This window comes from Oncorhynchus nerka, linkage group LG9a (assembly GCF_034236695.1).
Source record: "Oncorhynchus nerka isolate Pitt River linkage group LG9a, Oner_Uvic_2.0, whole genome shotgun sequence".
Classification (NCBI taxonomy): Eukaryota; Metazoa; Chordata; class Actinopteri; order Salmoniformes; family Salmonidae; genus Oncorhynchus; species Oncorhynchus nerka.
Window position 1 is genome coordinate 29,590,020 of NC_088404.1, and position 18,327 is coordinate 29,608,346.

The following is an 18,327-nucleotide window of genomic DNA, read 5'->3' on the forward strand; positions in this document are numbered from 1 at the left end:
ATATGGTTCCAAGCACACTCCATACATTTACTTAAAAGGATTGATAAGGTATCAATCAATACAATAACATGGATAGCATAAATTTTTACAGCTGTCATGTCAACTCCCGGAGTTTATAACAGCCTTTAGTGTAAACTGTATGAAAACCTTTACATCTGCACATTAAAACTAGTTGCTCCTACCCTCTACTTTTTTGAACATTTTGTTAAAAATCGCGCAACATTTCAGCGCCCTGCTACTCATGCCAGGAATATAGTACGTTCATATGGTTAGAATGTGTGTATAGGAAACCCTCGGACGTTTTTAAAACTGGTTAAATCACGACTGTGGCTATTACATAACGTGCGTTACATCGGAAAGCGCAGGAAAACCTGATCACAGAAAATGGAAATAAATATCCTTGCGCCACTTCCAGCGATTGTTAACAGTGAGCCGAATTAGATAAGACCGAGCATTCAACTCCCACAGCATCCCCATGTAGTCGAGTATCTTGTGAATTTAATCCTCTTTGATTCTTGGTTGAACCGAAAGAGGGGCACGACGTACCTCCGGTCTCCGCCCAGATCATTCCGGAAGAGCTCTCTCCTGAAATTTTTTCCAAGACGACAGCTAATGATATGTACATCGCCTACGGATGATTTTTATCGCTTATTAACGTTTACTAATACCTAAAGTAGCATTACAAACGTATTTCGAAGTGTTTTGTGAAAGTTTATCGTCTACTTTTTGAATTTAAAAAAATGACGTTACGTTGTGAAATCGCTGTTTTTTTCGTTTATCACACAGTCTACATATAACGATATCTTGGCTTTATATGGCCCGATTTAATTGAAATAAAGACCCAATAGTGTTTATGGGACATCTAGGAGTGCCAACAAAGAAGATGGTGAAAGGTAATGACTGTTTTCTATTTTATTGTGCGGTTTGTGTAACGCCAAAATGCTAATTATTTTGTTTACGTCCCCTGCTGTGCTTTTCTGTTGTAGTGTATTGGTGCATGCTATCAGATAATAGCTTCTCATGCTGTCGCCGAAAAGCATTTTAAAAATCTGACTTGTTGCCTGGATTCACAACGAGTGTAGCTTTAATTTGATACCCTGCATGTGTATTTTAATGAACTTTTGAGTTTTAACTAATACTATTAGCATTTAGCGTAGCGCATTTGCATTTCCAGAGCTCTAGTTGGGACGCAAGCGTCCCAGGTAGAGATAAGAGGTTAAAGGTGATTATGAGAAAACAATTCACACCCCATATGTGGGCCATCTACACTCAAACCATCCAACCATAAGAAGGCCAAGAGCAGGACTCATCAACTACTGTAGATTCAGCCGCAGGACGATTTTTTTCTTGAGCGCATAAACGGGGGCTGGAACATAATTACAAATCATTTATAGACTGCAAATTGAATGCAAGAAGCCCAAACAGATATCATATTTGACTAAAACATAATGTCAAATCTTGCTTACATGTTTGTATTTTATTTAACTAGTCAAGTCAGTTAAGAACAAATTCTTCTTTACAATGACGGCCTACCCCAGCCAAACCTAGACGACACTGGGCCAATTGTGCACCACCCTATGGGACTCCCAATCACGGTCGGTTGTGATACAGCCTGGAATAGAACCAGAGTGTGTAGTGACACCGCTGCACCACTTGGGAGTCCACATTTATCTCTCTATTATGCTGGGGATATTTGGGAACAGATTTCCAAAATTAAAATCACTTGGAGCTGATATCCTAGTGTTTTTACAATCTTGTATGTCCAACAATGAAGAACATCTCAGAAAACTTGGGGGGCCAAATAAAACCACTGCCAGTTGGGGTATCCTGGCCTAGAGCCTATACTGTAGAAAACCGTGTATCCCTCTCATCAAAGACTGTTAGCTATTGTATTAGCATGAGAAAAAAGTCCTCACCCGCTGTGGAACAGATACACAGGAAAATGCACATCATAGAAGGCTAACACTTGGAGGGTCCCTGAGGGCCACACACATCTCAACATGAAGTTGAGTTCAGGACTGTTGCGGTTACCATATTACCGCCAAACGGGCAGTCACTGTATTCTCCTGTTATGCCCTCTGGACATGCTTTGGTAGTACACCCCGCTCCTCCGCTCTCTCCACTGGCTTCCAGTTGAAGCTCGCATCCGCTACAAGACCATGGTGCTTGCCTACGGAGCTGTGAGGGGAACGGCACCTCAGTACCTCCAGGCTCTGATCAGGCCCTACACCCAAACAAGGGCACTGCGTTTATCCACCTCTGGCCTGCTCGCCTCCCTACCACTGAGGAAGTACAGTTCCCGCTCAGCCCAGTCAAAACTGTTCGCTGCTCTGGCCCCCCAATGGTGGAACAAACTCCCCCACGACGCCAGGACAGCGGAGTCAATCACCACCTTCCGGAGACACCTGAAACCCCACCTCTTTAAGGAATACCTAGGATAGGATAAAGTAATCCCTCTCACCCCCCCCCCCCGCCTTAAAAGATTTAGATGCACTACTGTTCCACTGGATGTCATAAGGTGAATGCACCAATTTGTAAGTCGCTCTGGATAAGAGCGTCTGCTAAATGACTTAAATGTAAATGTAAATGTACACAACTTGCCAACAACCATCAGGTCCTAATGACTTGGTACTCAGGGCTCTATTGTCTCTCTAACCACTCTGACATCAATGCAAATGCATTCAAAAATCACATCAAACACATATCATCAAAACAGTATATGGCTTTTAAAACTCACATCACTGTGATGATCAGTTTGAAGAAAGAAGTTCAACAGCAAGTTGAAACTGAGTGTAAAACATGGTCGTTGTGGATTTTGTTTCCAAGGCTAACACAACGAAATGGACAGCACTTTCTAAGGTGATGATTCATTCAAAACACCCATGTGAATATTAAAGCTTATGCCTATGCATAGGCTAATATGAGCCCAAGCCCGAAGAAAACCCTGAATTAAAACTATATTTGTACTGTTATACAATATGTAGCCTACTGCATATTATGCATGCAAGAAAAACATAAAATAAAACTGATTGAAGATGTCTTTGGTAGCCTCTACTCCAAAATTAAACGAACTGGAGTAATCATCTTTGAGTGTGGACTGTATTATTATGCATACTGGATGGACTGGTTACCTTATGCTACGCTCCAAATGTTCTATCCATGAGTCAGAGAGAGAACGTATAGGCCTAGGCCATGCTGATGGTTCATTGATTGTGCAGGGCTACAAAGTTAGCCTAACATTATATTGTATTTGTATTTGATTTTGAAAAGCCTGCTAATAGGGCATTTATTTACATAATTAATAGGCTGACACATTACCTTTAGAGGCAGAATATCTCACCACCGTGCATTTCCATCGCCTCCTCTCTCTTCTTTATTCCTTTCTCAAGTAGGCTGTCAACAGTTTTGTGAAATATATTTAGTTTGTGAAAACATGTTACTACATCAATGTTCCCGAACATTGAACCTGCAGGAATAGGGTTGGAGAGCCCATGGCATATAGAGTTTGGGTGGAATATCACCTTGGACGCAGAGAGAGCAGGAGTGAAGGAGTGAAATAAGTGTTGTTATATGTATTTCTCAGCTGCTAATATTAAGCACATGCTCTGCTATAAAACTGAAGTAGTCTAACCAGCATAATTGAAAAATGGACCTTCGGGAAAGCGTGCGTCCTCCATTCGCTATTCGAGTGCATTCCCCTGCACCTATTCCTTCCCATTTGATAATGAGCCATTCTAAATCTAAACTAATTTGATATATTAGTAAAGACAGGTTTAAATTAAGAATAGTCTGATGGGTGAAAATATGATCACTTGATGAGAGAACAGCTGTGCAGCCTGAGGCAAGCAACAGAACACAACCTTTTTTTTGCGACTTTCTCAAATCATCATTAAGTCGCACCATGCAGCCCATATATGTGTTGATTTCTAAGACATTCAAAAGTTTGTATCTTTCAAAACTAAAGTTGCCAAATAACTCAAAATCTAGCATATACTGTTTTAAGTGATCACTTTTACGCTCAACATAGCCACTTCATATGCACACTCGCTCCGGAATGGGAAAAATATCCTTTCTCTTTTATTCAGCTAAGCTTAATTACATTATTTGTTACTATAAAGCATATATTGTCAGCTAAATGAAAAAGCCTACAGCCTATGGCATGGAGCATAGCCAGATACAGTAGCATACAGTAGGCCAACTCATATTCTGTTCTTCTGAAATACATTTTCTTCATATGATGTTTCCAATAATGTATATATTGTGATGGAGTATTTTTTAATTATTTATTAGACTTATTGAAATGTAGATGTTCCAAAGGCCTGTATCAGTGGCTTCTATGCAGCTTGTATGATGGAGGGCTGGAGATGCAAAATGTGTTTATGTTAACTAACGTTCAATTACCGTGAGACCGGCAGGCTTTTGCATGACCACAACAGCCCTAGTTCACTTGCAGTTCAACTACGGAGACAACTCATTCAGTTGCTTCCTTTGCCTCTCCCTACTCCGATACTATACAATACCCACGGCAGCACACGATACACTTATCAATTCCAAATGTGTCTAACCAAAATTACAGGTGGAGTGGGCAAGGTTTAGACAGAGACGGCAGTGGAGTAACAGGGCCTACTGTAGGTGGACAGATGGATAGATACATTAATGCAGGTCCTAATTAACCAGTGCATGGTGTGGTGAGCCAAGAAGCCTGGAACAAAACCCCCTCTGTGTTGGTCAGCGATTGAGGAGAGACGCTCTTGGAACACGCCAGCCCTGCTGGCATAATGGACCACTTTAGAGGCCTCCAAGTTAGTTCACAGGCCCCAGGGCTGGGAAACCGCTATATTGCAGGGTTCACAAGAGGTTTTTAATTGTTTCTTCTGTTTTTTTGTGTATTTTTTCTCTCTCGCCCTCTCTTTCCCTCACTCTTGTCTTTTAGTTCTGAAAAGGGGTCTGACAAACAGGCAATGAAGGGGATTGTTGTGTGTTCCGCTGGAAAAGCAGTGAGGTAAACAAAATGGGGCTGTATGCTCCATCGGCTCGGTTTGGGGATAGGCTGAGGTATGGGGGTGGGAAGGGGAGAGGGGAGTACACGAGGGAGGTTGGGGGCTATGGGGTAGGGATGATAGGGAAGCATTAGGAGTTCGGGGGGAGAGGAGTAGGGGTAAAAAGATGGAAAGGGGGAACCTCCGGAAGGAGAGGGAGGTGGGCCCAGGGTGTCGTGGATACTCTTCAGAGTGTGGCCATTGTCCTTGGTGCTGAAGTTCTCATGCATGTCCCCCTTTTGGCTCCCGGAGTGTCTGAAAGTGATGGAGCTCTCTGCAATTAAGCAGACAAGTGGCAGCTCAGCTCTGTGCTCCCACAGCCCTGGCTATTTACATAGTCAAGAGGGACATTAATGCCCACCGATCCCCCTGAGCTGCACAAAACAGCACACAAACCTGCCTCACAGGACCATTACGGCACTAAATTGAGGATTTGGGGGAGAGAGAAAAGGGAGGAAAGCAAGAGGAAGGAGGGGAGAGATGGAGGGAGGGGGCGTTGATGGAGGAGGAGAGGAGTGTGTGTTTTCATGATCCGTTTGCTACCGACTTGGACCACAGTGCTTGAGAGTGGTCAGATATTGTTTGTCAGATTATTTTTGTACAGCTCCCAAGTGGCTGTGGAGACACCTCTTGTGTTCCCTGCTGAGTGGTTTCACTGGAGGGAGAGAGACAGGATGGCCTAGTGGGACTGGGTTCCTACTGTCTACAATAACAGTTACATATGTAGGATCTTAATTTGACCAGTTTCCCACAGCAGGAAAATCCTGCAGCAACAGGAAATGTGAACTATTGTGTGGATTATCATTAATGGATATTTGTGTAGGTTTTGATACATTTTTAAGTGAAAATTAAAAACTTTAGAAACCTTTTTAAACCTCAAATACACTGCTGTTCAGGACATTTCCTGCAAAAACAGGGAGATCAAATTAAAATACTACATCTGTATAAGCTGAATAATATACTTTTTTATTCATGGCATAAAACTCCAACCAATCTTATCACCAACAAGATATGGTACTCACCAACAGCTTGGTTTATGTGCAAGAGAGTGAGTGCCAAAAAACAACGCCCACTCTCAATGCTGTGTCCATCTGATGGCTGCTCGGAGTCTGGTGTGCTACATATTGGGACAATTGTTCGGATGAGCTCTTCCATTTGTTTTTAATGATTCGTTAATGTGCTTTAATAATGATGATTCTTTTGTTTACCCACAATGGGGGATTGTTCTCAGTGGCATGGGCTTTGGTGCCAAGAGAAGGAACAAAAAGAGTGCACCCTCCTTGCTGACCTGAATTCCGCTGGAGCGGGTGCCAAGGGGATCGTGGGTGGTTTGGGTTTGAAGAGAGAGAGGGGGGCAAGCCATTCACATTGCTTCTGTGAATACTGACCACTATAACCCATCCCTGGTCTGTATTAGCCCCCCCAGCCCACCCCTGCCACCCCCTCCATACCAATATTCATCTTGGGCTTCCGTCCTTGATATTTCTTTATTTGATTTATTTCACCTTTATTTAACCAGGTAGGCTAGATGAGAACAAGTTCTCATTTACAACTGCAACCTGGCCAAGATAAAGCAAAGCAGTGCGACACAAACAACAACATAGATTTACACATTGAATAAATAAACATACAGTCAATAATACAATAGAAAAAGTCTATATACAATGTGTGCAAATTAGGTAGGATAAGGGTGTCACGCCCTGACTTTAGAGATAATGTTTATGTCTCTATTTTGGTTTGGTCAGGGTGTGAGTTGGGGTGGGTATTCTATATTCTATTATTTGTATTTCTATGTTTTGGCCAGGTAGGGTTCTCAATCAGGGACAGCTGTCTATCATTGTCTCTGACTGAGAACCATACTTAGATAGCTCTTTTTCCGCCGGTCTTTGTGGGAAGTTGACTTTGTTTATGGTCTTTCATCCTAAATCAAGAGGAATATGTACACGCACCACACTGCACCTTGGTCCAGTTCTTTCAACAGCCGTGACAGTAAGGCAATAAATCGGCCATAGTGGCGAAATAATTACAATTCAGCAATTAAACATTGGAGTGATAGATGTGCAGAAGATGAGTGTGCAAGTAGAGAAGGAGCAAAGGAGTAAAATAAATAACAGTATGGGGATGATGTAGTTGGATGGGATATTTACAGATGAGCTATGTACAGGTGCAGTGATCTGTGTGCTGCTCTGACAGCTGGTGCTTAAAGCTAGTGAGGGAGATATGAGTCTCCAGTTTCAGTGATTTCTGCAGTTCGTTCCAGTCATTGGCAGCAGAGAACTGGAAGGAAAGGCGGCCGAAAGAGAAATTGGCTTTGGGGGTGACCAGTGAAATATACCTGCTGGAGCGCGTGCTACGGGTGGGTGCTGCTATGGTGACCAGTGAGCTGAGATAAGGCGGGGCTTTACCCAGCAAAGACCTGGAGCCAGTGGGTTTGGCGACGAATATGAAGCGAGGGCCAGCCAACGAGAGCATACAGGTCGCAGTGGTGGGTAGTATATTATGGGGCTTCGATGGGTATATATGTCAAACGACAGGATGCCTTTCAAGAGAAGCGCACTTCAAATCTTGAAACCATTTAGAGAGCAGTAAGATTCCACTAACTATAGAATATTGAACAATACACAAGTACAGTTGGATCTGACGCAAACATTCTACGTGAGGAAAATGCATGGATTTCTGTGAGTTGGAGTCTATTCTATACACTTTGCAAGAGTTTGTCACATATCCTTACAGATATTGATTCATCCATCTGTCCGCTATATCAATGTTTGTAAGGGACATTCTAGACTGACATTTGATCTGACCTCAGAGTTGGCCTACTTTGCAACTGTAACTTCCTACCTTTTTGGGGCTTTTACCGTTATCAGCTAGCCTACAAATTGTAAGTAAATTCAATTTCACTAGCCATTACTATAACATTCAGCTAAGGCAGACTACTGTAAAATATATGCCTAAGGGAAACATGTCTATTTTTCTGTAAAAGGAAAGGATACACAACATTTCAGCTACAGTGCTGTAATGTTCTACAGTAAGACATGTTCTTATGTGACAACTGTCCACCTGTGCACTTTGCCCCTCTCCTGAACACCAAACCAGGGAAGATAAAACCAAAATAGCTTGTTTGTGTTAGCGATGGCTTTATCACACTATATTTAGAAGAATTGTGAGCTGTAATGCCATTCATCTTTCCTGGAAGCACAGTTTAGGATAATTAGGAAAAACTTGAACGCGAGTCTCAAGGGATTCATTATTCAAAACAGAATCAAACTGCTGAGGGAAGGTGAGGAAACAGCAAACAGTTATGAAAAACACAATTGGGACTAGATTCTTTCCTACACAGGCTATCCGCAGGGACCCAGAATAATAGATATTCTAAATTAGAGGAAATGTTTTTGCCTATGACCAGCGGAGGAGATCTATTAGTGTGCCATGTGCAGGCAGGCAGGCGAGTAGGCAGGCAGGCCGGTAGACAGGAAGGCGGGTAGGCAGGCTGGTGAATGCCTGTGTGTCTGTTGTGGTGCAGTCATACAGAGGGAAAAGGAGCAAGGAAAGGGGCTTTTGTTTGTGCAACCCTTGGGAAAGGGCTATCATTTTTTCTCAGGGAGGACTACAGCTGCAAAAATAGCAAGTATCCTTTAGAAAAGGGAGAGTCATATAAAGCATAATGGGAAGAAAGGCGTCAGTGAGGGAAAAGGATGAAAGTAAAAGAGAGGGAGAAAAAAGGAAAGAGATGGATTGATGAAATTGAAGGACCAGGGGAAGAGTGAGAAAGACAGAGAAGGAGATGAGGAGAGAACGAGAGAGGCAAAAAACAGATGGGATGATAAAACGGGGTGACCAGGGAGAAAGAGAAAGCGACAGGAGAGATGAGACAGAGAGTAGAGGGAGAGACAGAGGGATCTAAAGGGGAGATTAGAGGAAGAGACAGGGATATACAGGGGAGATCAGAGGGATATGCAGGGGAGATTAGAGGGAGAGATAGAGGGATATACAGGGGAGATTAGAGGAAGAGACAGGGATATACAGGGGAGATTAGAGGGAGAGACAGAGGGATATGCAGGGGAGATTAGAGGGAGAGATAGAGGGATATACAGGGGAGATTAGAGGAAGAGACAGGGATATACAGGGGAGATTAGAGGTAGAGACAGCAAGAGACTGGAGATTAGAGGAAGAGACAGAGAGATAGACGAGAGATTAGAGAGAAAAACAGAGTGAGAGACAGGGGAGATTAGAGGAAGAGAGAGAGATAGACAGGGGAAAGTAGAGGAAGAGAGAGAGATAGACAGGGAAGATTAGAGGTAGAGACAGAGCAAGAGACTGGAGATTAGAGGAAGAGACAGAGATAGACGAGAGATTAGAGAGAAAGACAGAGGGATAGACATGGGAGATAAGAGGGAGAGACGGGGGAAAGTAGAGGAAGAGAGAGAGATAGACAGGGGAGAGTAGAGGAAGAAACACAAAGTTTGACGGGACAGGGGAGGGAGTGTGATACAGTATATGCAGGGGAGAGTAAAGGGAGATGTAGAGAGAAGAGGGTGGTGAACATTGAAAAGGGAGTTGGATTATACTTTGTCAGGTTCTGCATGTTCCCAGGAGGATTACTCAAGAGCTAGATGCTACAGAATGCCAGCGAGCCCACAATGAAGCCCTATGAATGGAAACACACACATAAATGCACACTCTAATTTCTAATCTTTGCTTTCCTTCCCTCTCTCATCTCAACCTATACTGCATATTTTTCTGTCTCTTCCTTTCTATTCTTCCCTACCCCCCACACCCTCTCTCTCGCTATCTCTCTTTCAGTAGCAGTCTTTCCCAGGTCTGGTTATCTCAGAGAAGCAGCAACGAGAGAGAGGTTGACTACCCCTGGCAGGTGACAGGTAACAGATGCCTAATGTCTAGGAGGATGGCACTGACCTGCAACCCCCTCATGGCCTCACCCTCTCAGCACACAGAGCTACGCTTAGCATCAAACAGTGTCCTACTGTCTCTCTACCTCCACCAACCTCCAACCCACCACCACCACCGACACCACTGTCACCCCTCCGCCCATTTATCTCCTTTCCTCCAAATAAAATACCTGATAGATCACTCTGTGTACCCTCTTCCTCCCTCTCGCTCTCCCTTTCGTCATCTCCCTCTCTCTCTCTCCCTCCCTCTCTCACTTTCACTCTCGCCCTCTAACTTTCTCTCACTTTCACACCATCTCTCTCACTGTCTCTCTCACTCTCTCCCTTTCTCTTTCTCTCTCATATATACATTTCTCTCCTCTGCTGCCAGAAAATGAAAGTATATCACTTCCCTCCATTCTACCTGAGCTCTATTACCAAGTGAACACACACACACACTCAAATGTGAGTAATCTTTGTGCCATGTGAACGAGCCTGGCTGTTATAACAATAAGAACACTTTGTTGTCTACCCCATGTGGAGAACCTAGTGTTGATGTTAATGTATAGTCTTTCTTTAACAACATCTGCACCAGCGTGAAGGCTGTTTCATTTATTTGAGTTATTTCTTGTTTATTGGTTAACTCCAATCCACCATCTGGCCTTTCCCAGTCTATCAGCCCTTAATTTTCCTCCCCTCCCACTTCCACAGCATCACAGGGGAAGGCACCCTCTTTCAATTAGAGTGGAAAATATTAGTTGGATAACTGCTATATTACATATCTATGTTCTCGCTATATATTAAAGAGTGATCAATTAGGGCAAAAAAAGCATATAGGATCGTATGTTTTGACTAATTTGAGCAGCTACTCCCTATTCCTCCCATATTCCCAATGTGCCTTCGTGAGCTCATTTTTATATCTCCCTTGTCCCCTACACGTGTTTTTTCCCTCTCAGAAGCAGAGTCCCCCCCTGCACACATACTGTACGTAAACATGCCTTCAAAGATGTTTGAGATAAAGATTCTGTTTAATATTGTTTTGGCTTTGTCCACTTAGATCAGCACCACTCCAGGGTTTAACCTAGTGTGTGGGTGTGGTTGCGTGGGCGGGCAGGCTGGCGTGCGTGGTCTTGTATTACTATCCTTGTCGGTACCTGAACTACCAATGTTCCCACTAGGACAGTTTAAGGGTTAGGTTTAGGGTTACAATTAGGGTTAGAATTAGCATTCGGTGTATATGTATCTTATTGCGTTTTCTGTTTTTCCTCTACAGAGGCAATGCATAGCGTAATCTAGGAAGGATTCTGGATAATCTCCCATAGTAATCCAGATCCTTTTCCCAGGTTAACAGACTAGCCTCAGACACCCCAATCAGACCAAGAGAGCCCTCTAGAAAATCAGAAGATCCATGAGGACTGGACAGCTCCTTCTCCTCCTCTGGTTTTTCACATGGAGTCACCAATATAGGCAATACAAAACAACAAGGAGATTAGATATGGATTTTGCAATTCCATTAAGTCTATTTCTGCATTCAGGGAGTACAAATACTGGAGAATACTATGACAAACATAATGTGAGCCTCGTCCTTAGAATCATTCTCCCAGAAACACATTCATATAGATTATTGTAAATGGCTGTTGACACTCGAGACAGTCCCTTGCGAGATACACACACGTTTGTGTGCACCCTTTCCAGATACACATATACATGAAATGGCACACTGTGCCCTTGAGCGTGCATTAAGCTCCCCTTGAATGTCTGCAGTGTATTCATTCGTGTATGGCAGCAGCCAGCGAGTGCTGCAGTCTACGGGTGCAGCCTCCGGGCTCAGGACAAAACATATTAGACGCATGGACCCTTTCCCCTCCATATTCTCCCTAAAATTACGTGGCCACAATTTTATCAGGTCCTGGCCTGAAGACACAAGCTCCAGCAAGCCACTGTCCCTACAGACTGACTCCCACTGGAGGATGAAACATTAACTCATAATCTTCTACATGCATTTATCAAAGCCCCTGAAGGCCTGACAGACACCTCCACTCTATCCGGCTTCGACCACCAATATCACCCAAGTGGTGATTGATGTTGCATCTGGAAACATGTCCTCTGGTTGTGTTCAAACGAAAGGCTGTCAGAGTAATGTGAACGCAATCAAGTGCCAAGAGAGTATGTTTCCATGGAGACGAGTGTGTGTGTGTGGACCCCCGCGGCCGCATTGATTTTGTTCGTCAATGTCACTCAGATATTATATAAATATGGCATAAGTAATAGCTAAATGTGTAGAATTGCAGGAATTAGCTTTAAAAATGCTAAAATGTCTCTCCACCCCATGGCAAAATGGGTAGAATTGTAGGAATTAGCTTTAAAAATGCTAAAATGTCTCTCCACCCCATGGCAAAATGGGCAGAATTGCCTGAAATGTGTTATGCAATTGCACAATTTTCTCTCCACCCCATGGCAAAATGAATTCAATTGCAGAACAATTTATTTCCAGATGCACCATGGCAACATGTGTATAATTCCAGGAAATGTACTTTAAAACGTTGTTTCTCTCCACTGTTAAGAAGCGGGGGTCACTAAAATGTTTTGCCCATGAGGTGGGGGGGCCCCCAACCAAATCTTGTGTGCATGAGTGTGCAATTGAATGACGGGAGGAGGTGCGAAGTGATTGGTTCAAGGAAGGGGAGGTAAATTGTAAATATATAGCACTTTCGTGTGTGTGAAAACCCTGAAGAATCTCAAATATAAAATATATTTTGACTTGTTTAACACTTTTTTGATTACTACATGATTCCATGTGTTATTTCATAGTTATGATGAATTCACTATTATTCTACAATGTAGAAAACAGTAAAAAATTAAGAAAAACCCTGGAATGAGTAGATGTGTTCAAACATTTGACTAGTACTTTATATATATACTTATTGATTTGATGGCCGCCAGTTTTCCATCCTTTGGCTACAGTAACAACAGACCAGGTAGGCTCCGAGAAACCAAAGCCTTTATAACTCATAGTCAATGCAAGATAACTCTGCTTACCAAACATAACGGATATGGCCATGTAGAAGACTACGTATTAGCTCATTGACAACTGATAAGATACTGAACACCGATAAGATACTGAATGACCGCTAGAAGAGCTCGGACATACAACACTAAAACAAACTTCCAATCAATGATCTCTCTTCATTGTTCTCTCTGTCTCGGGTTGAGTAAGACCTGGCAGGCTACCTGCCACACACGTGGGAATGCTGCGCGGGGCAACAGATATGATGCAGTTCGTGCAAGACGCGCGATTTGGCACAAAGGTATGGAGCCGTGGAGACGTTTGGTAGAAGGATTATATCAACGCAATTTGAAGCCCCGATGCACGATATACCGTGACGTAATTACCACACATTGTCTGCAAACATTGGCGACTGACTATTACACTAGATGAGAGTGTTTTATGGCAGAAACATATCTTGAATTATAGCTTTTAGTTGCAGGTTAATCCTTTATTAGGCTTATATAAAACAATATGAAGACAATGTAACAATTGGTAGATGTTTTTTGGATTCTAGAGGGAGTACAGATTGATGTGCTGCCTAAAATGGACTCCTGGTGCACCTGTTTAGCCCACGCGCGTACTGTGAAGTGCAGACCATTGTGTAAGGGAGGAGCGCTCCAACACTGTTCCTGACCATGCCATTATAAATGCAGTATATGGGCGTTTGGACCATATGATGGCTGACCACATTAAGACTACTTTAAGTTGGTGTAAAGAAGCATGGACATAATAATAAGAAGAATGATAGTGACAATAATTATAATAATGATAGTAATTTGCCTATAATCAAATAATCATTAATTATCGTGGGCTGATCTTCATAATTATAATTTGTCATTACCAATTTGTAAGTCGCTCTGGATAAGAGCGTCTGCTAAATGACTTAAATGTAATGTAAATGTCATTCATGTATTACTAGTACTGCAAATGTATTATTATTATTATCCCCTTTAAAGGCAAAAGCTCATGTCCTGTAAACATGTAATGTACATGCATAATAATCGCCTCTCACCTTTATTTTCAATCACGGAGTTATTGGAAAATAAGTTTCAGTCTCTTCTTTCCCTTCTCGGGGTCTCGCGCATCCGCTTCAGAGACGTTCGACCACTGAAATGCCGAGCCGAGCCGAGCCGTCAGTGCGCCCAGGGCATGAGCGAGCGCAGCAGCAGAAACCAAACAGACGGATCTCTATCACAGTAATCCGTGGAGCTCCGGTGCTCAACAGTCCGACTGAACGAGCTCTGCCTCACTTCGCTCTCTCGCGCGTTCACTTCCCCCACCTCCCCTCCTCCTGTTCACCCCTTTTCTTCTCTGTCTCCTGCTTTGGAATGCTGCTCCTCGTTGGTTGACGATGCAACCTCGACGCCCCCCACCTATATATCTATTTAAATGTTAAACAAGTTTACCTTCATATAACACGCTCACAAGCTATTGTGCATGTGTTTGTTCGTGTGTTTGTTGAATGGGTGTCATTATCTGGTCAGGTGTAGTCATTGTGGGTTTAACAACAAGTTCACTATTTTCTGTTGAAGTAGTAAAGGTTATATTAGGGGTTTAGAATGACTAGCGGTTATTTGGTGAACACTGCTCATGTAAAAAGTAGCCTTGCCTGAGATCTAAAAACTCCCAAAGCCACTGCCTTCTTTAACTCGGCAGGCTAATTCGACCAAATTCAAATTCGTCACCAATTTCAGTGGGTCCAGTTGTTGCCTTAATCAGAAATGTCAGTTAATGTATCAATTTCTGTGGTAGTTGTGGAGAGATGGAGTAGCCTAAATCAAAGGTGATCGCAGTGTAGCAGAGGCGGTTGGGTGAACCAGTCATAACATTGCCTGAAACCTGACTAACTCTCCCTGTTACTGCTTGAAAACTCCAAGTGTCACACTTATTATATGGTATGTTTGTCTGTATTAGAACATTTGTTAACACTTATTTCTCTTAAAACTGGTTAAGGGCTTGTAAGTAAGCATTTCACTGTAATGTGAATGTGACAAAAAAATGATTTGATTTGACCAATGACATCCACCTGTCATGAATCATTACTTTATGTCTGAGTGAAGACCAGATGTCCCCCGTGGGACAGTTGAGCTAAAGTAGGCTAATATGATTAGCATGAGGTTTAACTAACAATAACATTTCCCAGGACAGACATATCTGATATTGGCAAAAAGCTTAAATTCTTGTTAATCTAACTACACTGTCCAATTTACAGTAGCTATTACAGTGAAATAATACCATGCTATTGTTTGAGGAGAGTGCAAACACATGTTTTTCGTTGTATTATCTTTTACCATATCTAATGTGTTATATGCTCCTACATAAATTTCACATTTCCACAAACTTCAAACTGTTTCCTTTAAATGGTATCAAGAATATGCATATCCTTGCTTCAGGTCATGAGCTACAGGCAGTTAGATTTTTGTCATTTTTGGCAGCAATTGAAAAAAGGGTGGGTTCTTAAGTAAAAAAATACATAAGTAAAACATTTCAATAACAAATTATTAAAGAGCAGCAGTAAAATAACAGTAGCAAGACTATGTACAGGGGGTACCGGTACAGATTAGCTGTTCAGGAGTCTTATGGCTTGGGGGTAGAAGCTTTAACCTCTTCAGTCGACCCTCTACTTTTTTGAACATTTTGTTAAAAATCGCGCAACATTTCAGCGCCCTGCTACTCATGCCAGGAATATAGTACGTTCATATGGTTAGAATGTGTGGATAGGAAACCCTCGGACGTTTTTAAAACTGGTTAAATCACGACTGTGGCTATTACATAACGTGCGTTACATCGGAAAGCGCAGGAAAACCTGATCACAGAAAATGGAAATAAATATCCTTGCGCCACTTCCAGCAATTGTTAACAGTGAGCCGAATTAGATAAGACCGAGCATTCAACTCCCACAGCATCCCCGTGTTGTCGAGAGTCTTGTGAATTTAATCATCTTTGATTCTTGGTTGAACCGAAAGAGGGGCACCGCTTACCTCCGGTCTCCGCCCAGATCATTCCGGAAGAGCTCTCTCCTGAAATTTTTTCCAAGACGACAGCTAATGATATTTACATCGCCAAACGGATGATTTTTACCGCTTATTAACGTTTACTAATACCTAAAGTAGCATTACAAACGTATTTCGAAGTGTTTTGTGAAAGTTTATCGTCTACTTTTTGAATTTAAAAAAATGACGTTACGTTGTGAAATCGCTGTTTTTTTCGTTTATCACACAGTCTACATATAACGATATCTTGGCTTTATATGGCCCGATTTAATCGAAATAAAGACCCAATAGTGTTTATGGGACATCTAGGAGTGCCAACAAAGAAGATGGTGAAAGGTAATGACTGTTTTCTATTTTATTGTGCGGTTTGTGTAACGCCGAAATGCTAATTATTTTGTTTACGTCCCCTGCTGTGCTTTTCTGTTGTAGTGTATTGGTGCATGCTATCAGATAATAGCTTCTCATGCTGTCGCCGAAAAGCATTTTAAAAATCGGACTTGTTGCCTGGATTCACAACGAGTGTAGCTTTAATTTGATACCCTGCATGTGTATTTTAATGAACTTTTGAGTTTTAACTAATACTATTAGCATTTAGCGTAGCGCATTTGCATTTCCAGAGCTCTAGTTGGGACGCAAGCGTCCCAAGTAGAGGCAACAGAGGCACGCTCAAATATGGAACTGTATGAGTTTTTGTTTTATGAGTTTTAAATTACACAAGTGAATTTAGATTTTAAGGATAAAGGGTTCTTTAATATGTCTAGTGTAGTATAGAACTTGACTATAAATGGGTGGGTTGACTTATTGACCCTATCATGACTGTCTTCTAAGGTCTGATCAGCCTTAGGGGAGAGTCATTGGTATAATGAATGTGGTCATATTGAGTTACTAGTTTTAAGGTAAATTCATTATAAAGGAGTTTAGGTTAGGAGGTTAGAATTATTGTTTGAACTGCAAATGAGAAAGTGGTTCAGGATTCTGTTTTACAACATTAGCTGTGAAGTTTTTGAATGGGCTATTAACAGATAAAAAATAATCCTATTTATCATTGAGAATAAATAGGGGAAGATAAGATACATTAAGGTTGGGATAGGAGATATATTAAGCCAATAGGGCAGGGAATTACATAGAAAAATAAGTTTCAGTTCTTAGGGGTGATACATTACTGTAGATAAGGAATTCTGCACTTTGCAACATATATTAAATTCATGTTATTGTCAGATAGAATACTGAGGGTCCTTGAAGGAAGGATTTTGATATGATAAGCATTTGTTTTGAATTTTTTGACTATTAGGAGTTTAACAAAAATAGTATTAAATTTAACAGGTATATAGGACATCTGTGATGATTTAGGATTATTGTTAGGTTGATTAAGGAAATGTAAGGACTTTAGAGATTGACACTCATAGACATGATTTTAGATAAAGTCAAACAGTTAGAAGCTTAGTGGTATTTGAGAGATATGAGAGAAAAGGTTTAAATTGGTAAATATATATTTAAGAAAATATATAAGTAGCGCAGATAGTTCTTAAGTAGATAAGAAACTTGACAGGGAATTGATACTGGATTGACGCCCAAGGGAGAATTGGACATGTGGAAAACTAAAAGGGGCTCCTTCATGATGATGTCAGACATAAGGATAATATACTAATCTTACCTAAGTCATTATTTAGAGTAGGTAAGGTTGATACCTGGGCAGAGCCAGGTATCAAAAGGGGGATGGCTAAATTGTGGTCTAGGATAGGATGGGGCCTATTGGATAAGAAACTAATAATTTAGTCTAGGATAGGATGGGGCCTATTGGATAAGAAACTAATAATTAAAAAAATGTAAGCTAACAATTGGGCATAGAAGTTAAAGATATAATCAGATAAAACATATGAGAAATTGTTTGTTAACCAAGCCTGTATGTCCAGGATTTTATGCATTACGGGTGAACTACAGGTGAAGTCACTCAATCCAGTCCCAGAGGCTTGGGGACCATAGAAGACCCCTGGTAACAGCTAGCTGAAAGAGCTACCCAGATTCATATCGCACGGCGGAAGGGTAAGACACTTTTTCACTGTCGGACAATAAACAGAGTTCGGGAGAAGAACTGGAATTAACAGAATTCCGGGGGCCATCTCTCGAATGAAGTAACCCTACCTGTCCTATCACCCCTGTTTTTGTTCATAGAAGTGAAGATGTGTCTGGCTCTGGCTAAGTGATGTGTATTTTGTTCCAAAATAAGCATAAGAGATCCCTAGATCTGGGTAGACAGGAAGTTAGAGTAGAGATTACATGATAACCGACTTCGGACAGTTCTAGGATTGGAGAAGAGGGTATCCTTATAGCATAGGGGATCCCACAAAGGTGGATAG

At 41.8% G+C, this 18,327-nt stretch overlaps 1 protein-coding gene across 2 annotated transcripts in view; it reads right to left on the reverse strand.

Moving 5' to 3' along the window:
* Positions 1-14,247, reverse strand: part of LOC115134157 (excitatory amino acid transporter 2) — a 64,636-nt gene extending 50,389 nt beyond the window's left edge. For both annotated transcript variants that reach the window (XM_029667846.2, XM_065022469.1), the window contains exon 1: positions 13,990-14,247. The gene's annotated coding sequence lies outside the window, so the exon portion shown is untranslated. The remainder of the gene's footprint in view (positions 1-13,989) is intronic.
* Between the last annotated feature and the right edge of the window lie 4,080 nt (positions 14,248-18,327).